Raw genomic sequence first — 20,180 nt, 5'->3', positions numbered from 1 at the left:
CATCTTTTTCGCTTACGACCCATGGATTGCCATTGGCTCTTTTTACATCTTTTTCGCTTACCAAAGGAAATTTTTGATAACAGAAGTTTTCAATGTTTGACATTTCACGGTACCAACTAAATGAGAAATCCGGAAGTAAATGCATCTGTACCTGAGACAGTAAATCAGCGACGGAAGCAGGATCCAAAGTCTAGGTGGGCTAATACAATTACTTTGGGTTAAATCTGAAATTCCTAGGCGGGCTATTTATTTATTTTCCAGAAAATGTACATGAAAATCTGAGTTTTTAGAGATTTGGGGGTGGCTGGAGCACCCCTAAGCCACCCCCCAGTACCGTCCCTGTCCTATATGAACCGGGTTGGATGTTTATCAGCAATAACCAGATCTTCAGATGGGACAGCGGATATGCCTATTGATATGATCGCTTCACTGTTCTACATCAAGAGGTATCTCTAAGATTCAAGCAAAATCAAGAGATTGATCCACTAGAGTAGATTGGTAGGTAATAACCTTGCAGATGCTGCCAAATTTTCCAGGGGGAGTAGCCAGAACAACAATTTTGCATCCTGCAATCTGTGCAGGGTGGTGCACAACAAACAAAATGTCAATCCATCTGGTAACCGAAAATTGAAAGTCACTCAACAGCATGTAAGTCACTGAATAAGGCATTTCGCTGTTGACATAATTTAGAAATTTAACCACTGCAAGCATGAGTTCTGTTGAAGGTAAAACTGCAGTTCCTCCAGGAACATGTATACAATTCCGTTACAAGCTTTCTTGATTCCGATAATGCTATTCTATCTTTCTATGGGAATGCACAATGTAGGCAGTTTTTGAGATCGAGAGAATGAAATCCTATCTTTCTATGGGAATGTACAACGTAGGCAGTTTGTTGATCCAGATAGTGTTAATCTGTGGGAATTACGGTGCAGCACTAACCACAAATAAATGAAATTTTTAAATGCCAATACCTAGAACTAACAAAGGTAAAATGAGTATACTGGAGATGAAGTAGTCGATATTGCAGACTTCATGCATGACTGTTTCCAAACATAATTCACTTAAGATTAAAAGTTTCACAAATGAGTAATCGAATTTCACAATAGGTGAAATGAGTATAGGAGTTATACTCCGTAACCTTCTTCAGTTCCCTGCATTTCAGAAGAGTAAAATATTTCAATCCCAATAAATTATAATGAACACAATCTTCTGTTCTATTTCCTCTCGAACTGTAGAGTTTAAATTATCATCATAACTAAACAAATAATAATCTCCTCAGAATCAAGTTGTTATCCAGATTTGAATAAATATCTAGGGATACCCCAGTAACCATTAACATGAACGAACGTGTCACTACAGAGAGGGTTCTTTTGTATGCACTGACTTGTCATGATGCTGTCAAAGGGTATGAGACCTCTCTCTGATGATATTGACGACTACTTGCACTAAGTTGCTGCTGTCTAGTACGCACCTAAGGCCCAGACTGAGGTCATCATTGTGGTGATTTTCACTCAGATAAACAAAAAGAAATAAACAAGAGACACCAGGTTTATGTTCATCAAACTTTCATTTCTTTCCAAATAAGATAAAAGAAACAGATTCAAACACTCAGAATCTCAGATAGTTCTCAGAGCTAGTTGAAACAACAAGGGCAGGTAATGAATTCATCATCATGGTGGGATAAGAAATGTGATTTGTAACATAAAACTGGTGAACAATTGTAAAATATACAGTACAAAAGTCAAGTTTCTTTTGGTATAACATACAGTACAAATTTCTTGCAACTAATTTTTTTTTTCTGCAGGAATCTGTATTTTGGCCATATATACTATTCCGGTACAAGCTTTCTTAATTCAGATAATGTTGTTTTATCTTACTATGGAATTCCCAATGTAGGCAGTTTTTGAAATCCAGATAATCTATCTTTCTATGGGAATTTAAAATGTAGGCGGTTTGTTGATCCAGATAGTGTTAATCTGTGGAAGTTGCGGTGCAGCACTAACCACACTAATTGAAATTTTAAAATGCTGATACCTAGAACTAACAAAGGTAAAATGAGTATACTGGGGATAATGAAGTAGTCGATATTATAGATTTCTGCATGACTGACATATAATGACTGTTTCCAAACATAATTCACTTAAGCTTAAAAGTTTCACGAATGAGTAATTGAATCTCACAATAGGCGAAATGAGTATAGGGGTTGACAGAAAATAATGAATACTGCACAGTTCACAAGCTAATAAACCCTTAACGGCTTAACTTGAAATAGAAATTGATAAAAGCAGCAGCCATGTGGTTCAACAAAAAGTCATATTCCCTCTGTTCCACAAAAAGTGGGTCGGAGGGAGGATAACAATAAGGCATGTCTATTCTAACAATCATGACTATTTACTTGTTGTAGGGTGACCTACAATACTATCTAAAATTTCAAGGAAGCTTACCTTATAAGGCTGACCATTTGGGATCGTCAAAGTCATCAGGTGAAGTCGTCCTAATATCCTGGCCTTTCCTCTCCCCCTGGTTCCAATAGCCACATCCACCAGTCAACATTGGCCTCTTCGGCATCAATTTTTTCTCTCAGGCAAAACCTGGCAGTAACTAATTTCTCCGTACATAACCTTCTTCAGTTCCCTGCATTTCAGAGGAGTAAATACTTCAATCCCAAGAAATTATAATAATGCTATTTTATCTTTCTATGGGAATGTACAATGTAGCCAGTAATGCTATTCTATATTTCTATGGGTATATACAGTCTGTGGGAAAACTGAAATTTTGAAATGGCGATACACATATCTCAGAGAGGTAAAGTAGTCAGTATTGCATATTTCATGCATGACTTAAGTACAATGACTGCTTCCAAACATAGTCCACTTACGCGTAAAAGTTCACAAATGAATAACCGAATCTCACAATAGGTGAAATGAGTATAGGGGTTGATGGAAATAAAGAAAACTGCACAGTTCGCAAGGTAACTTAAAATAAAATGTTCACTTCAAATTGCAATTGATTATACCACAAGCTATGTGATTCAACAAGAAGTCATATAACAATAAAGACATGTAACAATCAAGAATGTTACTCAATATAAGGAGACCAGGAATTCTCCTTTAAATTTTATGAAAGCATACCTTAGAAGGTTGACCTTATGGGCAGGTGAAGTCGACCTAAGATCAAGGTCTTTCTCCTCTCTCCCCGGTTCCAATAGCTACCTCCATCAGTCAACATTGGCCTCTTAGACATAAAATTTTCCTTGGGCGAAAACCTGGCAGTAAGGAATTTCTGTACGCAAGTAACACAACCTTCTTCAATTCCCTGCATTCCAGAAAAGGAAACATTTAAATGCCAACAAAATTGTAATAATAAATTATCTTCTATTCTATTCCTCTCTTGTGTGAGAACTATTGAGTTTAAATTATAACCGTAAATGTAAAAAATAATGATCTCTTCAGAATCAAGTTAATTTCGGGATTTGAACAAACAACCAGGGATAACCCAGTAACCATCAACAGTAATGTGTCTACTTCTGTTCATCACTCCATAAGGATATACGAAGATATAAATTCGTTGTCCCTGAGTAACATGTTAATGGACATCACCTACTTTCCATGAGGACAAAAAAGTAAGTAGCATTTTCATGACGTCAATGCTAGCCTAAAATTTAAGATAGTTAACAGAGCTAGATATATACAACAACTTTAATGGCAATAAAAGTCATTCCACTTTTGTGTTCACTTTACATCTTTAATTTATAAAAGGACTGAACGAAGTTTGTAGCAACATCTGAGAAGCAATCGAGATGCTTTACTCTGGAGGCCCACAACACGAAGTTTTAATTAGAGATGGTTTAAGAGATTCATGCAGAATAGTTCATAATGGTGAAAAAAGCACTTGCGTATATATCATGGTACACCACCAACAAAGAATGCAACATCAACAGAAACTTTGATTCGACAACCATAGTATAATGCTCGGTTATTGTAGAGAGAAAAAAAATGCAACATACTACAGAAAATGGACCCATAACATTCTAGATAGAGAAAGTAACAGATGGCTCACATATATGACTGCGAGAATAGGCACATCCCCAGATTCATATGTTCACATTCTGAAATATACTTTAAGTTGTACCTATTTCTGGAGGATAATAGTACTTGATTTGCATTCACAATTCTAATTGCTTGTTTGTTGTTTTTTGAGTGGAACACAAAAGTTTATCAGACTGACTTGGATGTGAAGGAGTAAACTAACCTATCGAGGAGAGAGGTCAGCATGCATCATCAAGCTTACAGTTGGAAGATCAACAAATGATAAATACTAAGAAGCTACAACTGGTTCTGCAGAACGCTAAATCAAATATTTCAATATTACCATTTGATGGAATTACTCTCATGAACGAGGAACATCATTGCTCTTGATTCATAACAGATAGTAAATATGATAAATAAACCCCCTTACAAGGATCATGCTTGATAAACAAAAGTCCAATGTCAATACCTGTCTGATACAACAGGTCCCACTGTGCATATGCCCGCCGTAGCAGGTGTCTAAAATTTAATATCAGAGTTTGAGTCCTGGTGTACAGACAGATAAATGGGAAGCGTTGATATCTAAAAAAACATTAACTCACGCATTCATTCAAACCAGTAAGTGAAACACTATAACCATTTACATGTTAACCGGGTTTGCAGAAACTGGATAGTTACAGGACATGAGAGATTACTATGTATAATTATCTTTATAAACTATAGTCTGGGCAGTTTCAACCCCTGTTAACATGAACAGGTAGGCATGATCATCAAAATTGGTATCCATGGTATGATGGTGACATAAAGATAGATACAAACAAGCCAAGCCTATATGAGTTGGAAATTCATTTGATTCTGCGCAAAATAATCGATCAGATTCGTAACAAAGTAAAACACTCAACACAATTATACTGCTTATGGGCCGATAATATGACTATTCAAGTAATCAACTAAGTCATATTATAAATTAGCCTAAACTATGGAGTGCACGGGGTTTGTTATTGGTTGATTGAACGTCTCAGTTTTCACTTGGACATGAGTCAAATTAGTCAATGCGCCTGAGTAGGCGAGTACACACACACACAGAGAGACATGGCAGGACCCACACAAACATAGTATATAGAGTTACAGTTACAGACACAGAGTGCAACAACAACCATGTTTGGAAAAAAGAAACTAAACTTGGAAACAGAAATAATGTGTTTGGCGCATAGCTCGGTTCAAACAATGTCTAAGCTGGTAGAACGTCGTAATTATCTGCATGAAACGACTGACATTGGCGAGCAAAATATTGTCCAAAGGGTAAAAATAAGAAACTGAGAGAGGAAGATGACATCCAATGGAACATATACAACTGTTAAAGAGACTCGATCATGAAGAGTGAGTGGAAATCAGATTCTCCTCCTCCTCTATTATGAATAATCAAAACACTTCAATTACAAAAGGGTCTACTACTCCCATTATCAGATGGAAACACAATTATTAAACTAATTGTAACTCAGATTAACATCATTAAACCTAAAATAACCACTATAACTAATACAATAGGTCTTTGTAAACAACTCCAATGCTGTTTCTTAAGATTTTGGCATAAATGCATCAGTAATTCTCGCCATTTCACATTTGTCTAGGGTTTGTGATGAGATCCGTGTCTAAACCATGATATCTAGAGTTTGCTAGGAAATGGAAATGAAGAATCTCAGGTTTGCTTCTCGATTGAGTTAAGTAGAAACCCTAATCTTTACAGTATTGCTTGGATGCGTCCAACTCTTTGATCAACCAATTTAAAGAAGAAAAACAAAATTAGGGAGAAAAGATAATCAAGAACTCTTACCTCTACGGAAGATAAACTTTCAGTCGAATTCGGACTCGAATTTGCATATGAAAACCAGAAATTTTCTGCTCGAGATGGTCTTTGCCTCTTTGGCAATGGCATAGAATTGGGGGAGGAGTATGGGGAAACAAGAAATGAGTTCCAATGAGTCTGGTATTGGAGAAAAAGCCAAATGGCCCGCTGATATCCCCATCCAACATGAAGGGCTATGGGAAAAAAAAAAAGACAGTTTAAAAATTTAATCTTACCGAATCAGAAGTTTTGAATAACAGATTCTATTTTAAGAAACGTATATCCTGTACAAGTCAGATACTTCAAATATTCAAATGTATGGCCTGTTCCAAACAGATATGCAAAAAAATGATTTCCTCTCAACAGTTAAGAACTTACCTTATAAAAATAACAATCAAGATTTATAAAGACCTGATCAGAGAGGGAAAAAAGAAGAACAATAATCTGTCAAACAACAAAATTCTCATCTTCTTCTTCGATTTTTCTTCTCTCGATTTCAATGGATTCGACGATACATCTCCTCTCAGATTATAAGGACAGTGATGTGCCTCTAGCAACAAGCACATCTTTCACTGTGCTGCTCAATATGATGGGACTCTTGATAGGTGCGTCATATTTGAAAGAAGTTTCATTTTTTTTCGAGTTAAAACTAGCTTGATCATGTTGATGATGATGTTATGGGGTTATTTGGTAACCATTATTATATTGATTATCAGTCCATAATCCATTATATAGCTCATAATAAATTATGTATAATGCATTCGGTAACCATGACAATAATTGAAAAAATCTATTATTACAATCTCCATGACCGATCATTTAAGTCGAGCTCTGGACGGATACCGTAATTTCCATATTTCGCTTTTCAACTTACCTACAGCTCAAAGCCTGACAGTTATTGCGATATTAGTTTCCATACCTTCTGTGTGGTTAAGAAATCTGAACAGCATATCGTTCATTTCGACGTTCGGTATTTTGTTATCGTTCTTGATATGTGGTGTTTAATTCTGCACTTGTTTCTTTGGTGGAATTAAAGCAAACAAACCTATACAAGTTTTTCGAATCAATAACATTTTCTCAGTATCCGGTCTATACATTTTCAACATTACTTCCCACATGGCCATCCCTGAGGTCTACAGATCAATGGAAAATCCCGCCACATTCTCTACTGTAAGTGAAAAATGAATATAATTAGATCTTTTTTTTTTTTAAATAATTGGAGAATCATGTTTGCTGCAGATTTCCTATTTAAGCTTTGGTATAGTGTCGACTCTATACACAGTTTTGGCCTTCCTTGGAGCTAAAATGTTTGGCCCAGAGGTCAGCTCACAGGTTACGCTGAGCATGCCCAAAAATTTGGTCTTTACGCAGATTGCACTATGGGCAGCAATCATTACACCAGTGACAAAGTATTGTTTTTTTACGGTTCCGATGGCATCTGAAGTGGAACGTCATCTGCCAGCTAAAATGCCTTTGTGGAAGAGAACAGTTATAAGGGGTGCAGCCGGATCGTTATTTCTGTTAATTATTCTTGTTTTAGCAATTACCATCCCCTTCTTTGAAACTGTTCTTGGCCTAACTGGTTCCTTGGTTAGTATTTTCGTATCGGTTATTCTTCCCATAGCATTTTACCTTAGGATTTTTAGGAAAAGAATTTCGTTAGCTAGTTTAGTGGTGCATCTGACCATCATAGTTATATGTTTGGTTATAGGAATTATAGGTACAATATCAAATGCCAGGTCTATGATTAATCACTATTAATAAATTGCTGCTGACCGTTGTATTGAGATAATTTCGATATAATGTAATTTTTGTTAGTCGTTTATGTCAAAGAAACTACGTGCTCTAACGTTACCAACAAGCAAATGAAAAATATTCTTGAACCTCTTTTCGCAAGTTTATCTACAGAAAAGTTTATTTGTTGCTTCATGCATGTAAATAAATACTTATTGCGCATATATCTTACATTTAAGTTTGAGGAAGGAATATGATCCCTCCACACTTTAATTATCACACCACCTAACAGGTTAGGCTCATTTTTGTGAATAAAAATAAAACTGTGACGGATATGAAGCTAATATTTTGAGGATATGTTCCTCTTACCAAGTTCAACATGCCTACCAAAAATGAGGACATTCAGAAATATAAAACCTCACAATCTACCGGTCTTAATTTCAACGGCCAAAAACCCGTTGATTTTCAACGGCTCATTTTCGAAGTAGTAGATGGTGGTGGTGGTGTTATACGACTAGGAATAAGCCCTTTATTTGGTAGTGTTATACAACTAGGAATAGTAGATGGTGGTGTTATACGACTAGGAATAAGCCCTTTATTTCGAAGGTGGTGTTATACGACTAGAAATAAGCCCTTTATTTCGAAGGTGGTGTTATACGACTAGGAATAAGCCCTTTATTTCGATGGTGGTGTTATACGACTAGGAATAAGCCCTTTATTTCGAAGTAGTAAATGGTGGTGTTATACGACTAGGAATAAGCCCTTTATTTGCACTGGACAATTGTCGACGCAATAAATGACTCTATGGAACAGCCTTCGCTTTCGCTGTCGGACAATGGTTACTGGTTGTTAGAAAAGGGGCATGTGGTAGCCTCGTTTGATGGGTCTAACACGGCCTTATAATTCATGTTCCTTCTGTATTCAGCCTTTATACCTGTTTTGTGTTGTATTTTTATCTTTTGAGCAAGATAAATGGCTTCAGTTAAGGTATAGATCGACTGCAAAAAAAGGGCTTTACTAATCTCTGGCCTTAAACCATTGATGTATCCATCTATATACTTGTTGATCCTCAGTCTCGGGAAGGTTGAGTCTCGCGCGGTATATTAATTCACTGACATCTTGTTTTGTGAACACTAATGGTAGGTTTGCAAAAGATTCTGTGAAAAATCAGGAGGAAGGAAACGAACCTTCATCATATTACAGATTCGGGAGGTGATTGTTGGTTTTCCTCTTAGCCTTCGGTTGTGTTCGGTTTTCTCCACCATGTCCCATCCCCTCCCTTGACATTGTAAACGACCAGCTTTACCCACAGTGATTCTAGAATCCGCATACACTCAAAAAAAATCTCCACAAATGCAGTATAATCGAGGAATCCTTCCATATCGATCGTACCATCATAACTTGCAATGTCCAATTTCATTTTGTAAGCATAGCTTAAATCACCTTCTTCTTGGAAGGTATTATTCTGGTATGCTTCATCAATAAAAATTTTAGAACCTGGTTCATCCTCGTACTCAATAGGAATATGACGTGAATCTCCTCTAAACCCTAGAAACTCTCTCTTGGGAACTGTTCGCTCCAACAAAAAAATCTTGGGCTTGATTCAAACTCTTCAAACTCACCAAAACTATTAGGAAATCAGAAAACCCATGAACATCACGTCCATCCCTTCGCCGATAATCTTTGAAATAATGGTTGGGGTTAGTGAAAAACCGCCTCTCACAGCCCACCCCTACACGTCTCCCGAGGGCGCTGGCCTACTGGACCCACACAAAAAAAGGAAATTGTGAGAGGCGGTTTTAGCCTGGTTTTTTCTCTCGGTACGTAGAGAAGCACTGTTAAAGATATTACCTTTAGGAGTAGTTTTGGTGTTGAACCATGAAGGTTGTTGTTGAAATGGTCTATGACGACGTTATGTCTCTTTTACTGAGACTTTGGTATGGTTGCTGATTTGTTCCATGACGACGCTCCATATCTCTATTAGTTTCACCCTTCTCAGCTTGCTCTAGTTTCTTTTAAGATTTTTTAAAGATTCTTGCAGTTCTTTAAGATCTTTGTGTGGGCATTTAGGGTTTCTACAAGACTAATAGTAGTTGTATCTTGAGCTTCAATCATCATCAACATTGGTTCTATGTCGGTACTTTCTTCTATAGGTTTCACACTATTTTTCTCACTAGGTTTTGTACCATTAAATCCTTCGTTAGACGTACGTCTTTGCTGTGGAATCAATCTTCTAGGTAAAGATGAGCATCAGGAAAGAACTAGATCTGGTACCACCTGGCACAGCGGAAGCAATAAGAATTAGAACAACGATTAACGATTACACAAGGAAAATCCACTCATTAACGATTGCACAAGGAAAATCCACTCCTAAAATAGTAACCCAATACCCAATTCCAATCCAGGAGCCGAACACTCTGATCCAAGAGTTACAGGTAAACAATGGTTTATACCGATACTAAATAAATAATCGAGCAACAAGTTGTTTACAGTAATTAAGAGAGGTAATCGAGCAACAAGTTGTTTACAAGAGATAAACGAAATGGTACTTATATAGTATTCAATAAACCCTAGCATATCCTTAGCCTAAAGACTCTTACCAAACCTAACAAAACCCTGCATATATAATACCTAACAAGAATAACTAATATCTCTTCCCTTTTATTCGACCTCTACTTAAACAGGGAGATATATCAAATCATGCGACATTTAGGAAACTATAGTAGACATTGTGACGTATTTGAATACATCCCATATCATTTCTTCATTTGACTTGCAAAAAATACACATATTTTCCAACTACCACCCCTTGTTATGTAGATTATCACGAGTTAAAATAGCTTTATGATGACCAATTCGTTTCTTCTCCTAAGTTTTTTTCGATTCTTTCTTAGGATACAACAATACAACCCCCGTCATGAATATAGTTCATGCATGTATGACAGTCGTATCTTCCTTAATTATTTTAGACTTATTTCACCTTCCTAGATTGGTATGTTAATCAAATTCTTTTCTAGTCTAGGTTTATTTTTAATTTCACTGTAAATTATGTGTAATACCATAAATGAGTATATAATCTTTTCCACTTGAAAAAAAGGATATATATGGACTGAAAAATTATATATGCTATCGCTGGGGTTAGCGATACATGGATTGGCACCCATGCATGCACCAAAACGGTGAATATTAATGACACAGAGTTATGAAGCAGTGCAGGATAACCCTTTTACAGTGGTGTAGGATAAGCATATTTTCTATCTGTTCTTCATACGTGTGTTTTACACACTTTTGTTGTCCGTACAGTTTTCTTCTGAACTAATTATGTCCACTAGTTTAGTGACGGCCTGTACTCTTCTGTTATTAGTGTTCTATATAAACACTAATACAGACTTTTCTTCTTTGTAATGTGATTTACCTTTTCTGCAATTCAAGAATCACGTTAACCTAATTCAAGGTTATCATGGTATCAGAGCCACATCATGAGTAAGTAATGATGTAATCATGTTCAATATAACTAGAAGATACACCAATTGGATGTAAGTAATGCTTTTCTTCATGGAGATCTCAAGGAGCAAGTATTCATGAGTCAACCACCTTGGTTTGTAGATCCTGACAAGCCACATCATGTGTGCTTATTTCACAAATCTATATATGGGTTGAAGCAGGCACCCAGAGCCTGGTATGAGAAACTTAAAACTGCTTTAACTGATTTGCAGTTGTGTCTTCTGTAGCAGATTCATCATTATTTGTGCACAAACAGGATGATCAAATTTCAGTTTCTCTTTTATATGTGGATGATATTCTTCTTACAGGTTCAAATTCTGAATTTCTTACTTCAGTTATTTCTAGTCTGCAAAAGAAGTTTCTAGTTAAAGACTTAGGAGATGTTCATTATTTCTTGGGACTTGAGGTTCAGTGAATAGACTCAGTTTTATTTCCCAGTCAGACTAAATATGTTATTGTTCTTCTTAAGAAAACCCACATGGAAGGAGCCAAACCTTGTAGTACACCTATTGCACCAAATGTGAAACTTTCTAAGTCATATGGTACTTTACTTGATAATCCCATTGAATATAGGTCTATTGTTGGAGCTCTACACTATCTTACATGGACAAGGCCTGAGATTTCTTATGTTGTTAATTTAGTTTTCCAGCATATGAAGAATCCTACCAGCACTCATTTAGCAGCAACAAAAAGAATACTGAGGTACGTAAAGGGAACTATTAGTCATGGGATTCAATTTAGTAAAGGCACTTCTTTTCTTCTTGGATTCTCAGATGTTGATTGGGCTGGGAATATTGATGATAGAAGATCTATTGGAGGTTATTGTATCTTTTTAGGCTCTAATCCAATTTCATGGTCCTCAAAAAAACAGTCTACAGTTGCCAGAAGTTCCACAGAAGCGGAATATAGAACACTAGCTCATAATGCTTATGAAGTTGTTTGGATATGTTATCTTCTGAATGACATACATTTCTCAATGCCAGCAATTCCAAGACTTGGATGTGACAACATCAGTTCTATATCATTGGCTTCAAACCCTGTTCTTCACACAAAGATGAAACATGTTCATTTAGATTATCATTTTTATCAAGGAACTTGTACAGAACAAAGCTCTTGATGTATTTTATGCTTCTTCTTTGGATCAGCTTGCAAACATCTTCACTAAAGGGTTGCATGGTCCAAGGTTTCCTCTACTCAGATCCAAGCTCAAAGTAGTCTCACCTATCTTGTGCTTGAGGGGGATAATGACACAGAGTTATGAAGCAGTGCAGGATAACCCTTTTACAGTGGTGTAGGATAAGCATATTTTCTATCTTTTCTTCGTACGTGTGTTTTACGCACTTTTGTTGTCCGTATAGTTTTCTTTTGAACTAATTCAGTCCACTAGTTTAGTGACAACCTGTACTCTTCTGTTATTAGTGTTTATGTATATAAACACCACTAATACAGACTCTTCTTCTTTGTAATGTGATTTATCTTTTCTGCAATTCAAGATTCCTGTTAACCTAATTTAAGGTTATCAAATATCTGGTAGATTCTTCACACAAGAAATGCGTGAACAAGTTTTTGAAAAATGTCATTGAAAAATGAAACGGAAGTACCCGTAAGTAAAATATTAGCATGTCATGGGGCTTTTCAGCTCATGTTGTGATCGTATGGGAACATAAGTGTCGCTTGTTTCAACTTTGGGTTACTAAGTAGATTTTGGGCTGAGGTGTCGGGTATACACTAGTACAGAAAGGGCTATTAATCACGTTTTTAAATGACAGATTAATTACGTAATTAGAATTTTACATACAAATTTTGTCATATAATATGAAAATAATTGGGCCCACCTTTTAACGTAAATAAACTGTCATTTGGTAAATCAGTGAGTGTGTGATTTAGTTGGTCCACATTAAATAATAACGGACCGTATCCGACAAATATTTTGTGTTGCGCACCCAATGTGGCTAGGCATACTATAGTGCTGCCTTTCTAAAATTTCAAAACCGGTTAGCCACTATCCTGCATGCCATGTATCTTTCACCGATCGGGTCCCACTCAACAAGACCCAAATCACAGAATTAAAAAAAATCTTCTCTTTTTCTCTTTAACTTCTCCCTTCTCCCACAACCCAGATTTAATAAAAAAAAAAAAATCCTCATTAAATATGATTCTTCTTCTTCGTTTTCTCTTGTTTAATTTGGATTTGATTAGATTTATATATCTTTTTTTTTTTTTGTAAGATTCTAGGGTTTTAATTCATAGCAAAATCCGATTTGATTTATGATTTTAGATTTGTTTCTGATTACGTTGTGTTCTCGATTTCAATTTTCTTTTTTCTTTGGATTCGGGAATTGAATTTGGAGATTTTTTTCTGGATTGGCTGAATTTAGGCGGAGATGATAACGAGGGTTGCTGAAGAAGGAGATGTTGCAAGCAAAGATGCTGCTTCTGCTGTTGAATCGTTTGATCCGAAACTTAGTGCTTCAACTTCTAGTCTCTAAAGAAAAGCATTACTTGAGAAACTCAATGGAGGAGGTTAGTCGATTAGTATTTCTCTAATAGATAATGGTAGTGTTCATTTTTGTCTGACTCAATCTGATTCATTTGTTAATTAGGAAGCCTAGTTTAGGTTTTGTATTAGTTATGTTGGGTTACTCTATCTGATTCATCTGTTTTGGTTTTGTCAATCAACTCAATACTATACGCTTTTTTTATGAGCAAAGTTTTGTATCAAAAACGGCCATGAAAAATGATCTCAAAATTGATATTAGAAACTGAAATAATGTATTTATACTGTTTGCTTTTGTATTAATTTTGGCATAGATTTGTTTCTGAATTTTGTAAAATAGACTGTCTGATTCGTAACCAAAGACGTGCATATGATGGTGGAACACTAGTCTGATGTAATAGAACGATAAAACGCACTGATATAGACAATCGATAGAAAATCAGCTAATGGAACACTAGTCTGTGCCTCTTTGTTCTCTTTTCTTGTTTGTTGCGGTGGTTCTTAACATTTTTATCTCAAACTGGATTAAGTGTTAATTAATGAATATGACGAAGAAGTTTATTTCTATATGCAAGTGAAGTGCTTAAATGTTTGTGTTAATATGTATTGCTTTTGTGTTATATGTGTCTATTCACCATCTTATATTTCAAGTTTGAAATCATTGCTCAAGGGACAGTTATTAACAGTCTTGTTACTGCAGCTGCTATGCCCGGTCTTCCATAACATCTGCTACAGTTCCTGCTTAAGCACCTACCGGCGGGGAAGGTTGCACTTTCTCCTTGTAGTTGGTCAGAATACACCTCCCCTGAAGGTACAAGTACTACTCTAACAGTGCAACAAGTGAAAGCAGGGTAACGTTTTTCTTATTATTCTCTTTGCTTTAATATTTTAATTTTTCCAATATGGTTTTGCACCTCTAAGTTGTGGAAAATGATCTCATTTGTCTCTTAATGCGCACTAATTGTAGTGGGAGGAGTTCACCCTATTTCAGTAAAGACAACAGCAAAACTTACCTCATCCACAAAAACCTCTAGCACAACAGTTTCAGTCACAATCACAATCACAACCACAGGTCCTATTCACCCACAAGGCACTCAGTCACATCAAAGTCTGGTGGCTACAGCTGTTGGTGGTGACGCAATGCGTCACCACCAACAGCTGCGACAACCTTCTTTAAATTCACCGGTTAGTGCCTAAGTCGTCAGTTATTTGAATGTTTTATTACGATGTATGTTGACATATTGCTTTTTAAACATTTTGTAATATGTATATATTTTTCCATTTCAGTACCAGGGATCCGGTTTCATTGGTATCTAAATGCTTAGGTAAATTCTGAGACTTATGGCATCTTGTTGTTGGCCTTGGGTACTCACTAAGTCTTGATCGTTCCCAATTATATGATTTCGATGTTAGTTGATTGTTCTAAGTATCTTGTGGCATGGAACTGCAGGAACTTGGTTATGCTCAATCACAGGTTTCAGCCAATTCAAGTGTTGACCCTGCTTGTTTCCACCAGGTATACACTGTTAACTTATTGTTATCACTGTGTCAGTATGATGGAAATATTAGCCAACAACTTCTTGTTTCAGTTTCTTTATTCTTTGCATGTTTATCAAATTTTGATTCCCATGGCGTGTATCAAATAGCTGATGAGGTTGGTGAGGTACTTTCAGGAGGTATAATTTAGAAGGGAAGGAAGGGGGTCCTGATGAAATGTGCCAGCTAAGCTTATGTATTCGGTTTTCCTTGTTTACTTCACGGTGGTTGTTGAGCTGCAAAAAGCACCTTCATCGTTTTGTGTTTGCTTTCTGAGGAGCTTAAGGAAAAAGGCGGCTGCATGTGCATATGTTGATAGAGCAAAGCTGCTAAATGATGCTTATTATGACTGCAAGATTGATGAATCATAGATGGAATACCTGGAGAAGTTTGAAGAGGTGATATGATTAAATTAGAGTGGCAAGGTGATAGTAGATTGAATTCAGTGATATCCGGTAGCTAGAATTTATTTTTAAAACTGTACCTGAGATTGCACTCTTTTGAATGTTATTCTGGATAACTAATAAAAAAAAATTATTTTCAACCGTTTCAGGATTCTATTTGATTTTCAGATGTACTTTTTTTTGTCCACGTCCAGATTCAAAAGAACCAATATAAGTTCTAGATAGACCTAATCTGAAACTGAATGAACTTCAGATTCACAAAATCTGAATCAGTAGCCATATATTATGATTTATGACCTATTAACCATTATGTTATTTAACATACGATTACCGTGGTACTAAATACCTACCTCCTTTGTGATGGACATCAATAGATTTTATATGTGATTTTAGATAACGAATTTTATTCGCCATAATTAATTACGTCGTCATTTATAAATAGTCACCCCAAATAAATAACAGTTCGAATAACAGATGAAAACCGTGATACATCGTGTTTTACGACAGACTTCATTCGTTATTTATAACCCCTAGTGATATCTCCTTGACTTTGTCAACCTCGTTGACTTATTCTCATAAAATAATCAAAATTCAAATCAGATGCAGTCCCGAAAATTCTAGTGAGAACACAACGAAAAAAGATTTCATTAATACCCAAATAAAATGAATGTAATCGATTTAACAATACGAAATAATTCTCCGGCCCACATATTAATTCTGATCAGCTGCTTGAAAATTTTTTAGTAGGTTGTATAATTTGATGACTCCTATCTTCTTAGACAACTCAAACCTCAACTTCCCTATAAGCAACCTATATGGTTCATGGAATCACAAATTGCATTCATTCTTCAACCTAGATATAACTTCACCAATCTCAATTGATTCCATGCTTCTTAGTTCTACATTTTGCAATGAAAAATTTGATCGAAGCAACATATACCTGAGAGTCGGTTCTTCTTTTCTGTACACAAAATATACTCATAATGCCGAGGAATGAAGATGATTATTACTTTGATTCTGCACCTCGGTGCAACTAATATATATACTCATAATGCTCATATGGTTACACGGGAAGTGTTCGATAGATCTGCATTCGAGGACTGCACATCTTTGTTTTATGTGTTCGATATACAACCGTGCCATCAGATGAAGGCTATTAAAAGTTCTGCTTCATTATGTACCCACACTTAGTAGGAATGCTCACAGTTTGTGATACCCAAACTTGTTTCTGTCTAACAGTTGGGGAGTATGTATAACTGAAACTTCCATTCAAACATTTCTAGTGGAGCAACTTTCGTTCAATCTGTCAGCGGAAGAAGTCCGAGTTCTTCTTTCACCTGAAGGTCAATTTACCAATTTCATTCTTTATCTATAAGTTTATTCTTTGTCGCATGGGCTAGACTGGTTCGTGGTCTCGACATAGAGAGAAATTCCTAATCATGATAGAGTTTATCGACCAAGGAAACCATTTAATGTTGAATTTATCATCACTCAATTCAGTTCATAATGGCTTTAAATTGCTGCGGCTCAAAGTAGGTGTTGATATCACTACAAATGACGAATGAAACCTGTTATAAAATATTTATTTGGTGCGACTCTTCATAAATGACAAATAAAAAATGTTACAAAGTATTACGTAGAAAATTTGTGATTTAATGTCACACACGGAATATGTTATTTAGTATCACGGTTATTGAATGTAAAATACAACAACGCTCGATGCCTACCATAATATATGACTACTGACTCAGATTTTGTGAATCTGAAATTCCTTTTGTTTCAGATTTGGTTTATATGTAAAAATAATTGGTGCAACTGAATTTGGACTGAAACAAAATTATATCTGAAACGTTTGAAAATATTTTTTTGTTAATTATCCAACATTCAAAAAAGTACAATCTCTGAGTACGATTTCAAAAATAAATTCTGGTAAGTTGGTAACCCAATAAAATTTTGATTTTTTTTTTGTAGCAACCCGAAATAACATATCGAATATCTAAACTGAATTCGATATGCTATCACCGTGCCAGGGAAGTTATATAAGCTTTTGGACACTTGTATCATATCACCTCTTCAAACATCTCCATGAACTCCATCTATGATTCATCAATCCTGCAGTCTTAATATGCTTCATTTGGAGACTTTCCTCTATCAAAGTATGCACATGCAATTCTTTTTTCCTGAAGCTCCTCAAAAAAGCAAACACAAAACCAAGGTGTTGTTGGCAGCACCACCTGAAAGTATATCACAAAGCAGCTGATGCAAAATTTATAATTTTGATAAACAAAAACATTTAACCTGTAGGTTTTTCTTCAATGTCCACTCGTGTGCCTGAAGGCCCAGCAAGTTTCAAGCAAGACAAAGATAAATCAAACCATCATTCTTCTACTCTTTTGATTTTGGTTTTAGGTGGATGGTAAAGAAAAAAGAAACTGAAACGAAGTTGTTGGCTAATATTTCCATAATACTGACACGACAAGAACATTAAGTTAACATTATATACCTGGTGGAAACAAGCTGGGTGAACACCTGAATTGGCTGAAAGCTATTCCCGCAGTCCCATGCCGCAAGATACTTAGGACAATCAACTAACATCCAAATCATGCAACTTGGTACGATTTAGATTTAATGAACACACAAAGCCAATAACAAGAAGCCATAAGTCTCAGAATTTACTCGAGCATTTAGATGACCAACGAAACCATATCTTTGGTACTGAAATGGAAAAATATATGCATTTTACGAAGTGTTTAAAAAGAAATATGCCAAGATATATCTTCCAAAAAAAATAATCAAATGACTGATGACTTAGGCACTAACCGGTGAATTTAAAGAAGGTTGTCGCAGCTGTTAGTGGTGACGCAGCTGATTCAACCACACTGGAACCCAAATACAAAATCAAATGTATGACATCACATTTTAGTAACTAAGGTGACATTAGTAAATCAACTGAAGAAAAACATAGCTTGCATAAGAGAAGCTGCGCAAAGATTTCGTATCAGAAAAAGTTCCAGAGTATCGTCTTGTGCTCCTCTGCTTCAGTGTAACTGCACAAATTTGCCTGCCTTGATTAGAAATCAAAATAACTCAGTACCTCCACCACATAATTTAAGAGTTTAGCGGACGCCAAAGATAAAAGAACAAACCAAATGGAGGTGTTCTAGTAAGTGCAGTTCTTGCACGATGGATAAACATAATAGCATGGCTGTAACATCGAAGAAAACACATGTGTAAGTGGACACATTCATCCAATACAAAAGAAAAGAAAAATTTGCTTACATTGACATTGCCAGTAAAACAACATAACTAGGAAATTACCTGAAAGAAAGGAGGTAGTAGTCAGCTGTCGTCCTCTTGTTTGGGTCCCAAGAGCAGAGCGACTGCACATATTTGAAGAAAGGATGTTATAGTCAACTGGTGAGGTTCACATTTTGTAACTTTGCTTAAATTTAGAGCATCAATAGATATCTGCTACACTCACACAAGTCATGACCTGCAATTGCAGAAGACCTATCAACCAAATTCAATAATTACTTACCTCGTGTTCACAAATCTTTAAGAAAATATTGATAACGGCAAAGTGAAAGAAATTCAGCCATGATACCTACCACCCATCGCCTAGATATCTGGAGAAAGAATCTATTAAATTATAATCAAACAGGATCATGCATGTATATGATTACATGGTACATCACTATCATACGCACCAACTGCGGAATTTTATGATGGCGATTGGATCAGAACTTCAGGGGCTCGATACCTTCCATATGGATAGAAGCTTGCATATTGCTCAATCCCATTCTGGTTCTGATTTTGGATATGATTCAATCCATCCTAATCCAAAGCTAATATGAAATCATAAACAAAATGACTAATTGATAATCAAGTAAAAGTAAATCAGAAATGACCAAACCCCTATACAAAATCCTAGATGGATGAAAAGAGAAAGGTTCAGTTACCAAATGACATAATTGGATGTATGGTTCCTTCAGATCTATACCTCCAAACTGATTCCTAAACTTCATAAGCAATATGTGAAATTCCTGAAGTAATAAACACAGGTAATCAGAAACAAACCCTAGAATCAGAAGTTAATCCAATCGGATTTTGCTATGAAAACCCTAGAATCATTTTTTTTTAAAAAGATAAAAAAATAAAAATAAAACTGGATCTAACCAAATCCAAATTGAACAAGAAAAATCGAACAAGAAGAATCATACTTGAAGCAAAAAAGAATATGGGTTGTCAAAGAACGGAGAATGGGAACGAAAATGGGAAGTTCAAAGAGAGAGGGAAGCTCGGACTTCACATTGAAAAGAAAATATGGAGTATTTTTTTGAATCCTGATTTTGGTCATACCAAAAACTTTCAAGGCGTACAAAGGACTAGTCCTAACTTGGGTGACCTTATAAGGGATACCCTATGGGTGGTTTAATTACCTATATACCCTTAAATCCTATAAATTACTAATCTATCTCTAACCTTAATACAAAAATCTATAATCATAAACCTAAACCTAAAATCAGTTTCAACCCCTTCTTCTTCCTCCTCATCCTCCACAGCTGAACCCACCTTCTTCTTTCTTTTTTTCATCGTATCATCGCCGAAATTTAATCGTCGATTCGTGAAAA

At 35.8% G+C, this 20,180-nt stretch overlaps 3 long non-coding RNA genes across 4 annotated transcripts; 1 reads left to right on the top strand and 2 right to left on the bottom strand.

Moving 5' to 3' along the window:
* Window positions 1-146: 146 nt before the first annotated feature.
* LOC113328254 lies at window positions 147-6,002 on the bottom strand. The gene is made up of 4 exons (XR_003349317.1): window positions 5,863-6,002; window positions 3,132-3,315; window positions 2,445-2,634; window positions 147-573 (listed from the first exon to the last, which is right to left on the bottom strand). It is a non-coding gene; the product is annotated as an uncharacterized LOC113328254 (long non-coding RNA).
* A 7,317-nt stretch (window positions 6,003-13,319) lies between these two features.
* LOC113328270 lies at window positions 13,320-15,690 on the top strand. Its single transcript, XR_003349332.1, has 6 exons — window positions 13,320-13,635; window positions 14,310-14,460; window positions 14,577-14,794; window positions 14,897-14,934; window positions 15,060-15,125; window positions 15,283-15,690. It is a non-coding gene; the product is annotated as an uncharacterized LOC113328270 (long non-coding RNA).
* Window positions 15,691-17,393: 1,703 nt separating this feature from the next.
* Window positions 17,394-19,853, bottom strand: LOC113327651. Of its 2 annotated transcripts, none has more exons than XR_003349119.1 (9): window positions 19,770-19,853; window positions 19,509-19,592; window positions 19,257-19,394; window positions 19,088-19,175; window positions 18,868-18,929; window positions 18,696-18,754; window positions 18,370-18,596; window positions 18,053-18,264; window positions 17,394-17,783 (listed from the first exon to the last, which is right to left on the bottom strand). It is a non-coding gene; the product is annotated as an uncharacterized LOC113327651 (long non-coding RNA). The 2 variants fall into 2 exon arrangements; XR_003349120.1 differs by having other exon boundaries at window positions 19,550-19,592; window positions 19,770-19,845.
* Between the last annotated feature and the right edge of the window lie 327 nt (window positions 19,854-20,180).

The sequence above is a fragment of the Papaver somniferum genome, unplaced genomic scaffold (assembly GCF_003573695.1).
Source record: "Papaver somniferum cultivar HN1 unplaced genomic scaffold, ASM357369v1 unplaced-scaffold_107, whole genome shotgun sequence".
NCBI lineage: Eukaryota > Viridiplantae > Streptophyta > Magnoliopsida > Ranunculales > Papaveraceae > Papaver > Papaver somniferum.
Note: the sequence above shows the minus strand (reverse complement) of the source record. Positions and strands in the feature narration are given on the sequence as shown.